The sequence below is a fragment of the Caretta caretta genome, chromosome 14, assembly GCF_965140235.1.
Source record: "Caretta caretta isolate rCarCar2 chromosome 14, rCarCar1.hap1, whole genome shotgun sequence".
Taxonomy (NCBI): Eukaryota; Metazoa; Chordata; order Testudines; family Cheloniidae; genus Caretta; species Caretta caretta.
The window spans coordinates 26,348,784-26,363,196 of NC_134219.1; positions in this window are offsets into that span (position 1 = coordinate 26,348,784).

Below are 14,413 nucleotides of genomic sequence, written 5' to 3' on the forward strand. Positions count from 1 at the left end.
TTCCTTTCTGTTCCTTACCCGCCTTACACACACTCCGCCCAACCCAGAATACACTGGCGAGGAAAATCTCTTCCTGACCCCTGCATGTGACCAGCTGAAGCAAGAGACTTGGGACCATAAGACATATACCAGACAAGACCCTCAGGGTTGCCCAGTCCACCCCCATCCCACAAGCAACCCTCTCATACAGTCACACTCAAACGTGTCCAATGCTCTCTTAAAACTAATAAAGTTTGCCCCTATTGGGAGGCTGTTCCAGAGCCTCCCTCCTCAAATGGTTAGAAACTTTCTAATCTCCAGCCTGAACTTGTTCTTGGCCAGTTGATTCACCTTTGTTCTTGGGCCTACATTGTCCTTTAGCGAGAACAGCTCTCCACCCTCCCTGCTGTTTACCCCGATGTATTTATGGAGAGCCATCAGATCCCCTCTCAGCCTTTGTTTTGCTAGACTAAACCAGCCCAGCTCTCCCAGCCTTCTCTCGTGAGACAGGCCCTCCATTCCCTGATCATCCTGAGAACTCTTCTCTGTACCTGTTTCACTCTGAATTCATCTTTCTCGAATGATCAGAATCATACACAGGATTCTAGAGGAGGGCTCTCCAGGGCCATGTACTTTCGTACTTCTCTGTCTCGACTGGAAGTGCCTCAGCTGATGCATCCTAGCATCACGTTTGCCTTTTTCATGGCCACATCACATGGGTGGCTCAGTCACTGTATAATCGACCAACACATCAAGGTCTCGCCCCTCCTCTGTCGCCTCCAACTGATGAGCCCCAGCATCAAGAAGAAATTCTTCTTATTAGACCCTAAGTGCAGGATTTTGCACCTGGTACCTTTAAATGTCATCCTTCTTCTGGAACTCCAGTCTTCAAGGTCATCCAGATCTTCCTGTATAATATTCTACCCCCTCTGGACAGACCATGTTTCCCAGCTTTTTAATCATCAGTAAGTTTTGTTATCACTCTCCTACTTTTTGGGTTAACACCATGAATAAAGAGATTAATGAAGATGGATCCCAAAACAGATCCTTGAAGAACTCCATTAGGAACCTCCCTCTGATCCCATAGTTCAGTTTCCAGACTTCTCCCCTTTAATTGGTTCCTTACCCGCCTTACAATTCTTGTACTGATCCCCGTCTTCTCTAATTTAGCTAAGAATTTCCCACGTGATACCGTATCAAATGCTTTACTGAAGTCCAAGTATATTAGATCTGCTGCATTTCCCTTCTCTAAACAACCAGTTCTCAGCTCAAAGAAAGAGCTCAGGTTAGTCTGGCCCCATCTACCTTTGGTTACATCCCCTTTTCCATTTACCTCTGTTGGAGACCTCAGGGCATGGCCACTAGTTAAGTTGAGGAGATGGAAGGCCATAAGCGTCGAGGAGGTCTCCCTGCTAAAGGCCTAAGGGCTTCTTCTCAACCCCCTTTATAGAATTCAGGCCTGGCTGGTTTGAGTAAGCTCTTTTGCTCTTAAAACAATGTTGCAGCCGCAGACAATGCCCCATAGTGTAAGGTTTGCTGACGCCAAGTTAAAGATAATAGGAAAGAGAGCTACAAGGCCAGACAGGATGTGCTGGTTCTTTAAGTTGCTAGGAATGCTTGTTAGAGGTTGCAGGAAATAAATATTGTTCTAACCCATATAAGAAAGGCAGAGTATTTGTGCAAAGTTTTGATTGGCTGATGTGTAGTGCAGTAGCGTTAAGGAATATAAAAGTGTGTGTAATGACCTGCTCTGATGTGCAGGATTTGAGATTCTCCCTGTACCTTGTTTGCAGCTGCAAATAAACTTTTCTGCTTCCCCACCCCGTTGTGATTATTGAGTGACACACACCGGGTAACGAACCCCCCCTGCTGTTGTTCGCCTCTGGCACTGGGTGCCGGCAACAGCTTTTGGAGTCCCAACGTGGGGTGATGAGGATGCAATTTAGCCTTGCCCAGATCGCTTCTTGAGGTCGAGGATTGCAGCGACAACCGACGCCCAGCACACACCGGTGAGTTCATTGGGGGCCTCAGAGGAGACGCAGTTTAATCGACCCCGGAGGGCACGACGGTGCAACGCACTCACATGGTGGAGAAGCAGCTGTGGGAGACGGTGAGGAACTGGTTCCTTGGATATAGGGGAGGAGCAGCTGCGGGCGATGTTGGGGAACCAGTCCCTTGGATAAGGTAGGAACCTTTTGAAATCCGGATTATATGCTCTGTTGGAACCTGGGGACGCCCACAGTTACCCTGTAGGTATGGGACAGGAACAGAGCATGGGAGGTACGGTACGATGCACGCCCCTAGAGTGTATTTTAGTAAATTGGAAGATATTTGGATCAGATCCAATGACTAAGGGTAAATTGAAGCGATTTTGTACGGTTGACTGGCCTCAGTACCAATTAGAGGACCAAGAACAGTGGGCTCCCAGAGGATCACTAAATCATAATACAATCCTCCAGTTACTCCTGTTCTGTCAGCGAATGGCGAAGTACAATAAGCATTCGTATGCTTACTTGTTTATAACCTTATAGTCTCGTACTGATATTTTACAATGCTGTAATTTAACCCCGATTGGCCCTGTAGCAATTAATGTCAGTCCCCGGATCTCCACCCCAAATGTAATGGCAGATCCAGTGCCTCCTTCGGCCCCTACACCCACATAGAGCGAGGCTCCTTCGGCCCCTACACCCACACAGAGCGAGGCTCAAAGTAAGATTCCTAGTGAAGCTCATAGTGAGGTTCAGGCTCCATCTGCTGGATTATACCCGTTACTTACCAAGACTAAAATCGCCCCTAATGCAATAGAAAGGACAAGCTCTTACCATGCAGGTCTATACTCATGCACCTTTTAATCCTATGGACCTGGCCGCTTTCAAAGCACAGGCTGGAGAATTTTCTATCAACCCAAGCAAGTTGGTATCGGTTTTTAAGGGATGTCTTAGCAGCTACAAGCCAGGCTGGGATGATTGTAATGTCCTTCTGCAAACATTATTGACTGAGGTTAAACAAGAACAGGTTATAGCTAAAGCAAGGAAAAAAGCGAAAAGGCGATATGACCAAGACCGTAACAATGTCCCGATCCCAGATAATCAAGTTCCTATAAAAAATCCTAGGTGGGACCCAAATGACAATCAGGCTATGACCCACCTCACCTCCTATAAGGAGCTGCTACTGTATAGACTCCGTCACGCAGCTGTCAGACAGAATAATTAAACTAAACCATAGAAGGTAGTGCAGGATCCAAAGGAAAGTCCTGCAGCTTTTTTGCAGCGCATTCGAAACACGATCCAACAATATACCAATGCAGATCCTAATAATCCACAAACTGAGGCAATTATTAAAGGAGTATTTACAAGCAGGGCAGCCCCCGACATAAAGAGAAAGCTACAGAAAAAGGAGGATTTGATAAGTATGACCATGGCACAGATTTTGGAAGCAGCAAATCAAGTGCATAGTTGAAAAAAAGTAAAAAAAAAAAAGCAAGTAAAATTAATGGTAGCGGCAGTGCAGGCAGGCACGAAGAAAAGTAAACAAAAAAAAGGGGGCCGTGGACACGGAGGTCCAGGCCTGCGAAAAAGACGACTGGGGCGCAATCAGTGTGCCTTGTGTCGGCAAGAGGGACACTAAAAAAATAAGTGCCCAAACAAAAAGAAAAGGGGAAGTACCTCTATGATGGCGATAATAAAACAAAAATAAGGGTGTCAGGGAAAACAGATCTTCCAACCCCCGGAACCCCGAGTAAAAATGCGGATGGGAAATGAAGAAATAGATTTTTTAGTGGACTCTGGAGCGGCGCGAACTGCTGTAAATCAACCGCTTCAGTTGCCAGTAGCAGACTCCCTCACTGTCACAGGAGCCACGGGCAAAGATACCAAGTGCCTAGTGTATGCCCCAGCAGAACGTGCTTTGGGAAACAAAACCATATCCCATAAGCTGGTATAGCTCCCTGAATGCCCAACACCGTTGCTGGGATGGGACCTGCTGTGTCGCCTAGGTGCCACCCTGCATTTTACTCCAGATGAAATAACCCTTACCTTACCCCCTGAAAATGCATAGATTATGACCCTTGCAGTTGAACCCTCGGCTATGGCACCTTTGGTCAGGAGACCAAAGCCCTGAGGTAAGTGGGAAAGCGGGATACCGGGAGGAAGCACAGGCAGGAATGTCTGTGAGGGGAGGGCTCCTGCCTCATACTGGGAATGAGGGGTGATCAACAGGTTATCTCAAGTGCTTATATACAAATGCACAAAGCCTTGGAAACAAGCAGGGAGAACTGGAGGTCCTGGTGATGTCAAAGAACTATGACGTGATCGGAATAACAGAGACTTGGTGGGATAACTCACATGACTGGAGTACTGTCATGGATGGTTATAAACTGTTCAGGAAGGACAGGCAGGGCAGAAAAGGTGGGGGAGTAGCACTGTATGTAAGGGAGCAGTATGACTGCTCAGAGCTCCGGTACGAAACTGCAGAAAAACCTGAGTGTCTCTGGATTAAGTTTAGAAGTGTGTGCAACAAGAGTGATGTAGTGGTGGGAGTCTGCTATAGACCACCGGACCAGGGGGATGAGGTAGATGAGGCTTTCTTCCGGCAGCTCACGGAAGCTACTGGATCGCATGCCCTGATTCTCATGGGTGACTTTAATTTTCCTGATATCTGCTGGGAGAGCAATACAGCGGTGCATAGACAATCCAGGAAGTTTTTGGAAAGCGTAGGGGACAATTTCCTGGCGCAAGTGCTAGAGGAGCCAACTAGGGGGGGCGCTTTTCTTGACCTGCTGCTCACAAACCGGGTAGAATTAATGGGGGAAGCAAAAGTGAATGGGAATCTGGGAGGCAGTGACCATGAGTTGGTTGAGTTCAGGATCCTCACACAGGGAAGAAAGGTAAGCAGCACGATACGGACCCTGGACTTCAGGAAAGCAGACTTCGACTCCCTCAGGGAACGGATGGCCAGGATCCCCTGGGGGACTAACTTGAAGGGGAAAGGAGTCCAGGAGAGCTGGCTGTATTTCAAGGAATCCCTGTTGAGGTTACAGGGACAAACCATCCCAATGAGTCGAAAGAATAGTAAATATGGCAGGCGACCAGCTTGGCTTAATGGTGAAATCTTAGCGGATCTTAAACATAAAAAAGAAGCTTACAAGAAGTGGAAGGTTGGACATATGACCAGGGAAGAGTATAAAAATATTGCTAGGGCATGTAGGAATGTTATCAGGAGGGCCAAATCGCACCTGGAGCTGCAGCTAGCCAGAGATGTCAAGAGTAACAAGAAGGGTTTCTTCAGGTATGTTGGCAACAAGAAGAAAGCCAAGGAATGTGTGGGCCCCTTACTGAATGAGGGAGGCAAACTAGTGACAGAGGATGTGGAAAAAGCTAATGTACTCAATGCTTTTTTTGCCTCTGTTTTCACTAACAAGGTCAGCTCCCAGACTGCTACGCTGGGCATCACAAAATGGGGAAGAGATGGCCAGCCCTCTGTGGAGATAGAGGTGGTTAGGGACTATTTAGAAAAGCTGGACGTGCACAAGTCCATGGGGCCGGACGAGTTGCATCCGAGAGTGCTGAAGGAACTGGCGGCTGTGATTGCAGAGCCATTGGCCATTATCTTTGAAAACTCGTGGCGAACCGGGGAAGTCCCGGATGACTGGAAAAAGGCTAATGTAGTGCCAATCTTTAAAAAAGGGAAGAAGGAGGATCCTGGGAACTACAGGCCAGTCAGCCTCACTTCAGTCCCTGGAAAAATCATGGAGCAGGTCCTCAAAGAATCAATCCTGAAGCACTTGCATGAGAGGAAAGTGATCAGGAACAGCCAGCATGGATTCACCAAGGGAAGGTCATGCCTGACTAATCTAATCGCCTTTTTTGATGAGATTACTGGTTCTGTGGATGAAGGGAAAGCAGTGGATGTATTGTTTCTTGACTTTAGCAAAGCTTTTGACACGGTCTCCCACAGTATTCTTGTCAGCAAGTTAAGGAAGTATGGGCTGGATGAATGCACTACAAGGTGGGTAGAAAGCTGGCTAGATTGTCGGGCTCAACGGGTAGTGATCAATGGCTCCATATCTAGTTGGCAGCTGGTATCAAGTGGAGTGCCCCAAGGGTCGGTCCTGGGGCCGGTTTTGTTCAATATCTTCATAAATGATCTGGAGGATGGTGTGGATTGCACTCTCAGCAAATTTGCGGATGATACTAAACTGGGAGGAGTGGTAGATACGCTGGAGGGGAGGGATAGGATACAGAAAGACCTAGACAAATTGGAGGATTGGGCCAAAAGAAATCTGATGAGGTTCAATAAGGATAAGTGCAGGGTCCTGCACTTAGGACGGAAGAACCCAATGCACAGCTACAGACTAGGGACCGAATGGCTAGGCAGCAGTTCTGCGGAAAAGGACCTAGGGGTGACAGTGGACGAGAAACTGGACATGAGTCAGCAGTGTGCCCTTGTTGCCAAGAAGGCCAATGGCATTTTGGGATGTATAAGTAGGGGCATAGCGAGCAGATCGAGGGACGTGATCGTTCCCCTCTATTCGACATTGGTGAGGCCTCATCTGGAGTACTGTGTCCAGTTTTGGGCCCCACACTTCAAGAAGGATGTGGATAAATTGGAGAGAGTCCAGCGAAGGGGCAACAAAAATGATTAGGGGACTGGAACACATGAGTTATGAGGAGAGGCTGAGGGAGCTGGGATTGTTTAGCCTGCAGAAGAGAAGAATGAGGGGGGATTTGATAGCTGCTTTCAACTACCTGAAAGGGGGTTCCAAAGAGGATGGCTCTAGACTGTTCTCAATGGTAGTAGATGACAGAACGAGGAGTAATGGTCTCAAGTTGCAGTGGGGGAGGTTTAGATTGGATATTAGGAAAAATTTTTTCACTAAGAGGGTGGTGAAACACTGGAATGCGTTACCTAGGGAGGTGGTAGAATCTCCTTCCTTAGAGGTTTTTAAGGTCAGGCTTGACAAAGCCCTGGCTGGGATGATTTAACTGGGAATTGGTCCTGCTTTGAGCAGGGGGTTGGACTAGATGACCTTCAGGGGTCCCTTCCAACCCTGATATTCTATGATTCTATGATTCTATGATTATCATTCATGTACAGACAGACATTTATTCACAATTAGAACTGGTCAAAAATAGGGAGGGTGGAGAGGGTCATGAAAATTGAAGAAGAAACCACTCCCCCCCCCCCATATGCTTCCAACTTATTTGGAAATGTTTTTAATGATCAAATTTTTGTTTCGTTTTGGTGGGAAAAACTCCATGTTCTCTCTCAAGTGGGCAGAGAAATCCAAAATGTTTTTTTTAAAGAGGTAACTTTTTTCAAATGATCAATGTAATCCAAAGTGGCATTTTTAGTTCAAAGGTTGCATTGTCAGTGTAAAACCCTTTTGAACCAGCTCTGTTACTGTATAACAAGTGAGTTTATTTTTCATGATGCATTGTTTGGGCCAGGTTCCAAGTGGCATTTCAGTTTTTGCACAGCTCTTCTCTTCTTGCATCTGCACCTCTCATAAGCTGTGGCCTTAATCTTGGGCCTGGAAACACTTACGTGCATGTTTAACTTTAATTGCTGCTGTGAATAATTCCATTTCAATGGGACAACTCTGAGATCGGCTTTACGCTACGGCCCTATATCGGTGTACCTATGTCATTTATTGAATTTTCTTTCTTTTATATGTGAAAGTACTTGAGAGGTTAAAGCAGGTAAAATACATGAACAGGTTCGGACAGTCCGAGTTTGTCCGTGCAAAGTGACAGCAGAGATGTGGGATCTGCTAGTTTTCCATAAGTCTCTCACGGTTACCCAGGATAACTTTGGGGATCTCTGTCTTGCATCGGGAATGTTCCCTGAAAGTGTCCAAACAGCTCAGAGCTACAGAACCGTTCCCTGGATCCATTCTTCTAGCTGTCTTCCCCAGAAAGCAGTCTGGCAAGTGTTCCTGTCAGCTCATTGCTAAGTTATCTGTCAAAACACTAGAGTTTTCAGGTGCCTAAGTAGCCCCTGGAATCATGGTGAAATTATCCTCCCCGCCACCACCAAAATTGGAAATGGTGCCCCGGAGTGCACGGTACCCTACCGTGCTTCCCCCATAGGAACTGCATGAACAGGCAACTCTGCAAGTTCTCTGCATGCCTCTGCAAGTGACCCCCATGCCTCTCCGTTTCCTTGGCCACATGTATCCTGTCCCCATGCCGGCGGCGAATCCAGAAAAAGAGGGAAAAGCTCACCACTGCGACCACCTGAGGGCGGTGTTGGGTTGAGATCAGCTGGTCAAAGCAGGCAATAGGGACAGAATCTGAGACTTGAAGCTCCTCGAGCGACCTCTGACCTTTCTAGACCTGCCCTTCAATCAGACACAGCGATTGTAAAGTTGAATGTGATAGTAACTAGACCCATTTTAAACCCTTCACCACACAAGACAAAGCCCGTAGGATTCATCATGAACTATTTATTTCTCCTCCCCTGGCTCCATGCAGCCACCAGCCACCTTGAAGCTTTCTCTCGTCTCTCCCAGGCTGTGCTCACTTGATTGCAGGAGCTCAGTGGAGGGTCCAGCTTTGCTCTTTCGCTTCCATTCTTTACCTCTTTGGGTGGCTGCATTTGCAAGTGAGCAGCCTGATGGAAGCACTGAGTCCTCTGTCTCGGCAGGCAGGCCCAGCCGCGAAAGCCAAAGGCTCCCTGAGAACAGGGGGAGGTTCGCCTGAACTCTCAGGAGTGGAGGCTTGGCCCATAGGTTAGGGTTACCATATTTGAACTTTCAAAAAAGAGGACACTCCGAGGGTGGGGGAGGAGTGGTAGCCCTGCCACCTATCTACTCCCTCCCACTTCCTGCCCCCTGACTGCCCCCCACAGAACCGCCATCCCATCCAACCCCCCCTGCTCCTTGTCCCCTGATCACCCCCTCCCAGGACCCTGCCCTCTATCTAAGTCTTCCTTCTCCCTGTCTCCAACTGCCCCCTCCTTAGACCCCTCCACCCTAACTGCCCCCCTTGAACTCCACCCCTACCTGTCCCCTGACTGCCCCGCCCCCTATCCGCACCCCCGCCCCCTGACAGACCCCTGGCTCTCCCACCCCCATCCAACCACTCCCTGTCCCCTGACTGCCCCCGCAGAACCCCCAACCCATCTAATCCCCCCTGCTCCCTGCCCCTGACTCCCCCCCGAACCTCCGCCCCGTCCAACCCCTCCCGCTCCCTGTCCCTTGACTCCCCCGACCCCTCTTCATATGCCCACCCCCTGACAGGCTCCCCCCAGAACCCCTCATCCATCCAACCTCTCCTGCTCCCTGTCTCCTGACTGTCCCTTGGGACCCCATGCCCCTTCTCCAGCCCCCCCGGCCCCCGTACCCTGCTGCTCAGAGCAGTGTGTCTGGGGTGCGAAGCCAGACACAGTGCCGTGCTCCCCCGCAGAGCGCGCAGCTCCCCCCCAGCCCCCAGAGTGCTGCATTGGGAGGGAAATCCCGGCCCTTTGGAGAGTTTTACCAATTCCTCCCTGAGGGCAATTTAAAACCCAAAACGCCGGACATGTCCGGGAAACTCCGGACGCATGGTAACCCGACCACAGGGACTCCAGGATCTGCAGCTGCTACCACCTGTATGGTGAATCCTCCGACTCATCACCAACCAGCTCTTCCCCATTCTGCAACCTGGCCCCATGGTCTGACCGTGCAGGGGAACAGAAACCCTTTGGGACAGCAGGAGAGTCTTCTCAATGCCGCACTCTTTGCATGGCTTCCCGCGGTCATCGTGAAACACGACTACCCTGCCCCCAGGAGTGTCTCAAGGAGCTGCCGGCGCAGTCACTGGGCACCCACTCGTAATGCTCTCGGGCAGTGGCATTGCAGAGAGAGCTGAGCAGACCATCCCTCTGTGACTTCCTGAATTGCTGCCAGGACGGATTCTCCTCTGCGCTCGGGAGAGTCCCCAAGGACAAGCAGCTGTGGTGGGGGAGGGGGCAAGACAAACACTCCCCATGAGCCCTTGACTAGCAGGCAAGCAGGACTCTGGGAGCCAAGGCATCGGTGTGTCTTGCTGGGAGAACAGAGCTGGAGAGCAGAAAAGGGCACTGGAGGAATTGTAGAAAAGTCAGTGTCATGGCCGGGTCATGGGCAGCCAGACCTAGTGGTCAGAGGCAGAGTCCACACTCACAAGACAGGAGTCGAGAGTCAGCTGGGTCAGGACACTGGAAGAGCAGAAGCAAAAGACCAAATTGTGTTCAGCACCTCAAGTCAGATGAGTCACCCCGAGTCAGGATGCCAGGAAATCAAGCCTGGGGAGTGGGAGCAGGAACAGCCAACACACGGTCCAGAGCTGGGGAGGAGCTCGGCTGTTCAGACAGCTTCTTGTTCCTGCTGCTGGTTTAAGGAGGTCCTGGGGGCCAATTAGCTGCTCTGGGACTCTGCCAATAGGAGCCTCAAACTGGGTCTGGACTTTGTCAGTCCTAGGTAAGCAGTTTTTCGTAGGCTTCCAGGTGGCGTGCTGGAGGGTGGCTGCTCCCAGGAACCCTGCAGACCCGGGTTAATGACCCAGGGGTCAGGACAGTGAGTGATCTCTCCCCGCTCAAACCTCCTGCACAAAACAGTCTCCAGGGTCCCGGGCACATCCTCTGAGAAGAAAGAAACACAGTCATGAGGACAAATAGGCTATGGAACAGGAGCCCCCTCTTTGTTGCAACAGCCCCAAGTGCCCAGAAGAGTGGACGGTTCTTACCTCCAGGAGATGCCTGGGATCTTCCATCTAAGCCTCAATGGGACCCCTGTTGCTTGATCTGACAGGAGGAGATCATCTGTCCCCACTGCTCCCTGCACTGGGCTGGCTGCAGCACACATCTGTGTAAGAGGCTGGGCCAGAGAGATGTTACAATCAGGGTCCAGGCAGCCCAGAAGGAGAACAGAGGGTCTGAAACCAGAAGACGAAGCAATCAAATCAGCGGATTCGACAGAGAAGTTTTCTACCCTACAGGGACACCAAAGAAGGTCTGTTAGGAAAGCTGAGATGTTAGTCTGGAAACTGCTTAGGCAAAGATTGTGACTTGTTAAGATTCAGTTTTAGTCACTACAAAGTGTGTTGTGTTTTGTTTCTCTCTTTGAAATGTGTCTCTTTCTCTTGCTTAGTATCACTTAAATCTCTTCTTTGTTACTATGCTTCCCAAACCACCTCAGTGTTGTGTGTTCGAGTGAAGTGTGATTCTCCAGCCTACCCAACAGGCTGAGCTGTGCCCTGTCTCTCTGAAGGTAGCGAATAATTTCTGAGCGGTGCTGGGCCCAGGGTCCAAGGGCAGTTCACTAGACATATCCTGTGAAGCCCAAAGAGACCAAAGGAGCAGGAGAGATTCTGGCCCCACTGACCCATGGGAACTTCCCACAGAAGAGCCTACACAGGGCTCTAGACACGGCCACTTTGGGTGTGTACCAGAGTTCACTCACCGCTAGATGCTGGCCAGGCCTCGTGTCACTGCTTTCTCCCTGGGCAAGCAACCGCGCTGATACTCACTCTTGCAGTTTGTTGGCTGGGAACTCAGCCCTCCAACCAGGTGACTGTCCTTTACTCCACTCCTTCCTGGGTTGTGCTCCTTGCAAACAAAGTCCCAAAATGTCTTGAACAGAAACAAGGCCTTCCACCCTCATGAGGAGTTCTGCCTCAGCCTGATTTCGGATAGGGTTGCCCTTCTTGGGTTTCTCTAGTCTTCTATGTCCCCTTCCTTAGGGACGGTGAGAGAAGCCAGTCCTACCCTGGACTCCAGGGTTTGGCCCAAGGCCGTCTACTGAACAGCTCACTCTGCTTCTGGACTTTTGATGCTGTTTTCCCTTGTTTCCTCTCAGGTGGGGCTCACTTGATCATCAATTTGGCCTAGCCCCAGGCTAGGCAGCCATAGGCCAGGCCACCCTGTTAGATATCTCCTCCTTCAAATCCGGTCCAGCCTGGCTGACAGGTATGCTGAGGGGAGGGGGAAACCCCATTGCTGATCAGAAGGAGGTCAGAGTCTGTTCTCTAGGAGCTGAAGGTCCGTTTGTCCTGCTGCGGGAAGTGGAGCTGGAGGGCGGAGATGTTAGGTGAAAGAGACTGCATGATGGAGTTGGAGACTGGGGGACGGGAGCCTCCTCCCAGAAACCCTGCCAGGAGAAGAGGTTTGAGGAGGAGTTCTCTGGGGAGCCTCTTGCTTGGAAAAAAACAAGGGTGGCACATTGATGGAGATGTCTCTGTGCCAGGGATGGGGGAAGCTCCCAGCCAGGCTATGCAGCAGGGATCCCATTTCTCCCCCAAGAAACCCAGATGCCCAAAGAAGTCAATGGCTCTTACCTCCAAGAGGGAGCAGGGTCTTCCCTCTCAGCCTCTTTGAGAACTACCACTGCTTGGCTTCCTCGGACAAGGGACCTGTCCCCACTGCTCCCTAAGGTGGTTCAGCTTCTGACTGCACCCATCTGGGAGGCTGTCACACACCCCAGGGCCTAGAAGACACGGGGGGAGGAGGCTCCTCTTTATCTCAGACTCGGAGAGCCCAGAGAAGGGCCAAAGGAAGAATAAAGGGCAGGAGATGAAGCTAGCCCTGAGCCTCTGTCCCATCCTCACCTCTTCAAATGTGGAGCTTCCTGAGCTTCAGTTGGGCACGCAGTCTGTAGCCCTGACCCAAAGGTCCTTCTGCGCCATATGGGGCAGGAAGATCTCTGCCTGGGAGCACGGGGAATGGGATGGGGGTGAGATCAAGGAAAGAGGGGAGGGATATGGGTGTGAGGGAAAGAGCTCCTGCCCCAGATGAAGGAAACTGGGGGGGGCCGAGGGAAGGACACAGCTCCACAGAGAGGGGAGAGAGTTTCTGTGAATGCCAGGGCCTCCATTTCCGCTTCCACTAGCCTGGCATTTACAGTGAAACAGAGCAGTACCTGCAGCAGGGAGCAGGACTTGCTGAACAGGGAGGGGAACCTTGAAGAGCGTTAGATGAGCCACAGCCCTTGCAGCGCCTCGGGCATCTGGTGCAAGTGCCGGATGATGTGAAGCTGGCACATGACCTTGGCTGTGACATCCTCGTGCTGCAGGGGAACGAGAACATGGCAGAGACTGAGACACTCCCCAGGAATCAGGGAGGATGAAGGGCACCTGGAACCAGCACCATCATTTCCACCCAGCAGCTGCTCATGTCTGAGTGGTAGATTCACCCTCCTGACCCCCAGGATGGAGGCTTGCTGTCCTCTCTAGTGACCTCCAGTGCCAACCCCCCTCCTTGTCGGGTGAGCTCCTGCCACCTCCCCATCAGTGCCCGTGACAGCTGTTCCACCTCCAACCCACCTGGGGACACCGCTCAAGTTCGGAGAACCCTCTCTTCCACCCCTACCTCCATCCCCAACCAGGTAGGGCAGGGAGGGGGCTCTAGAAGGGTGGCGGGGGGCGGGAGGGATTCTGGCAGCAGTGAAGTGGGATGGGGAGAGCTTGAGACTTTCCCCAACACACCCCAGTGACAAAAGCTGAAACCATAGGATGGCAGCCCTGTTGAACGGGGCAGGTCAGCAGCCCCTGCCAACTGAATCCTCCCAATCTCTCGAGAGCGGGTCCAGCCCTACCAGCAGCAAGACCAGCTTCCCACGCCCATGTGCCTCAGTCAGTCACCATCACCAGTCAGTCCTTGGCCTCCCAGGCTGCCAGGGATGGGAGCAACTCTCGATGGTGGCTGGGGTGACATGGACACTAGACCATGGGGAAATGGGTGCAGCTCTGTGGGGCAGGAAAGGTTCCCAGAGGGCACTTAGGGGACTCTCCTGTCCTTCGCAGGAGTGATAGCAGAGCACCACATCCTAAGAACAGAAGTCCATGAAGTCCAGAAGTCCCCACTAGGCTCCTTGCTACCAGGCCAGTGCATGGCGAGAGGATGGGAAGGAGGCCCTGGGCCCCACCCCAAGCTTCTGAGTCGATTGCAGCTGCTTACCGTGTCCCCCATCAGTTGCTGGGCTTCCCCCAGGAGGGAGTAGACGAGCACCAGCCCAGCCTGGCTGACACGCAGCAGGGGGTCGTGAATGGCCAGCAAAGCTGTCTGCACGAAGGATCTTCTCTGCCCGACGGAGAAGAATTTTCCAAAGACCTAAAACCAAGAGGACATGAGGCTCGAGCAGATTGCCCAGAGCCAGCCTCCAAGTCCTGGCGGTACAATGGCATCTCATGCCCCAAAGGGCGGGGAAGAGAGCTGCTGTGGCCAAGGCAGTTCATTCCCCAGGAGGCTTTCAGGGTCCCAGGGCTCAGGGAAGCCCCTTTATTAAAAGGTCGCAGATGCTGAGGGACCAAAGCCTCCAGTGGCTCTTTCGGGAAGGCAATTTATGGCAGGGGCCAGGATGGGCTGGAAATGGATCTCTAATGTGTGTGAGCAGGCCCAATCTGCTGTGCAGGGCACAGAGATGACAGGGGACCCTGTCTTGCTTCCAGCAGAGAGATCTTCTGCACTTCAGCGGCAA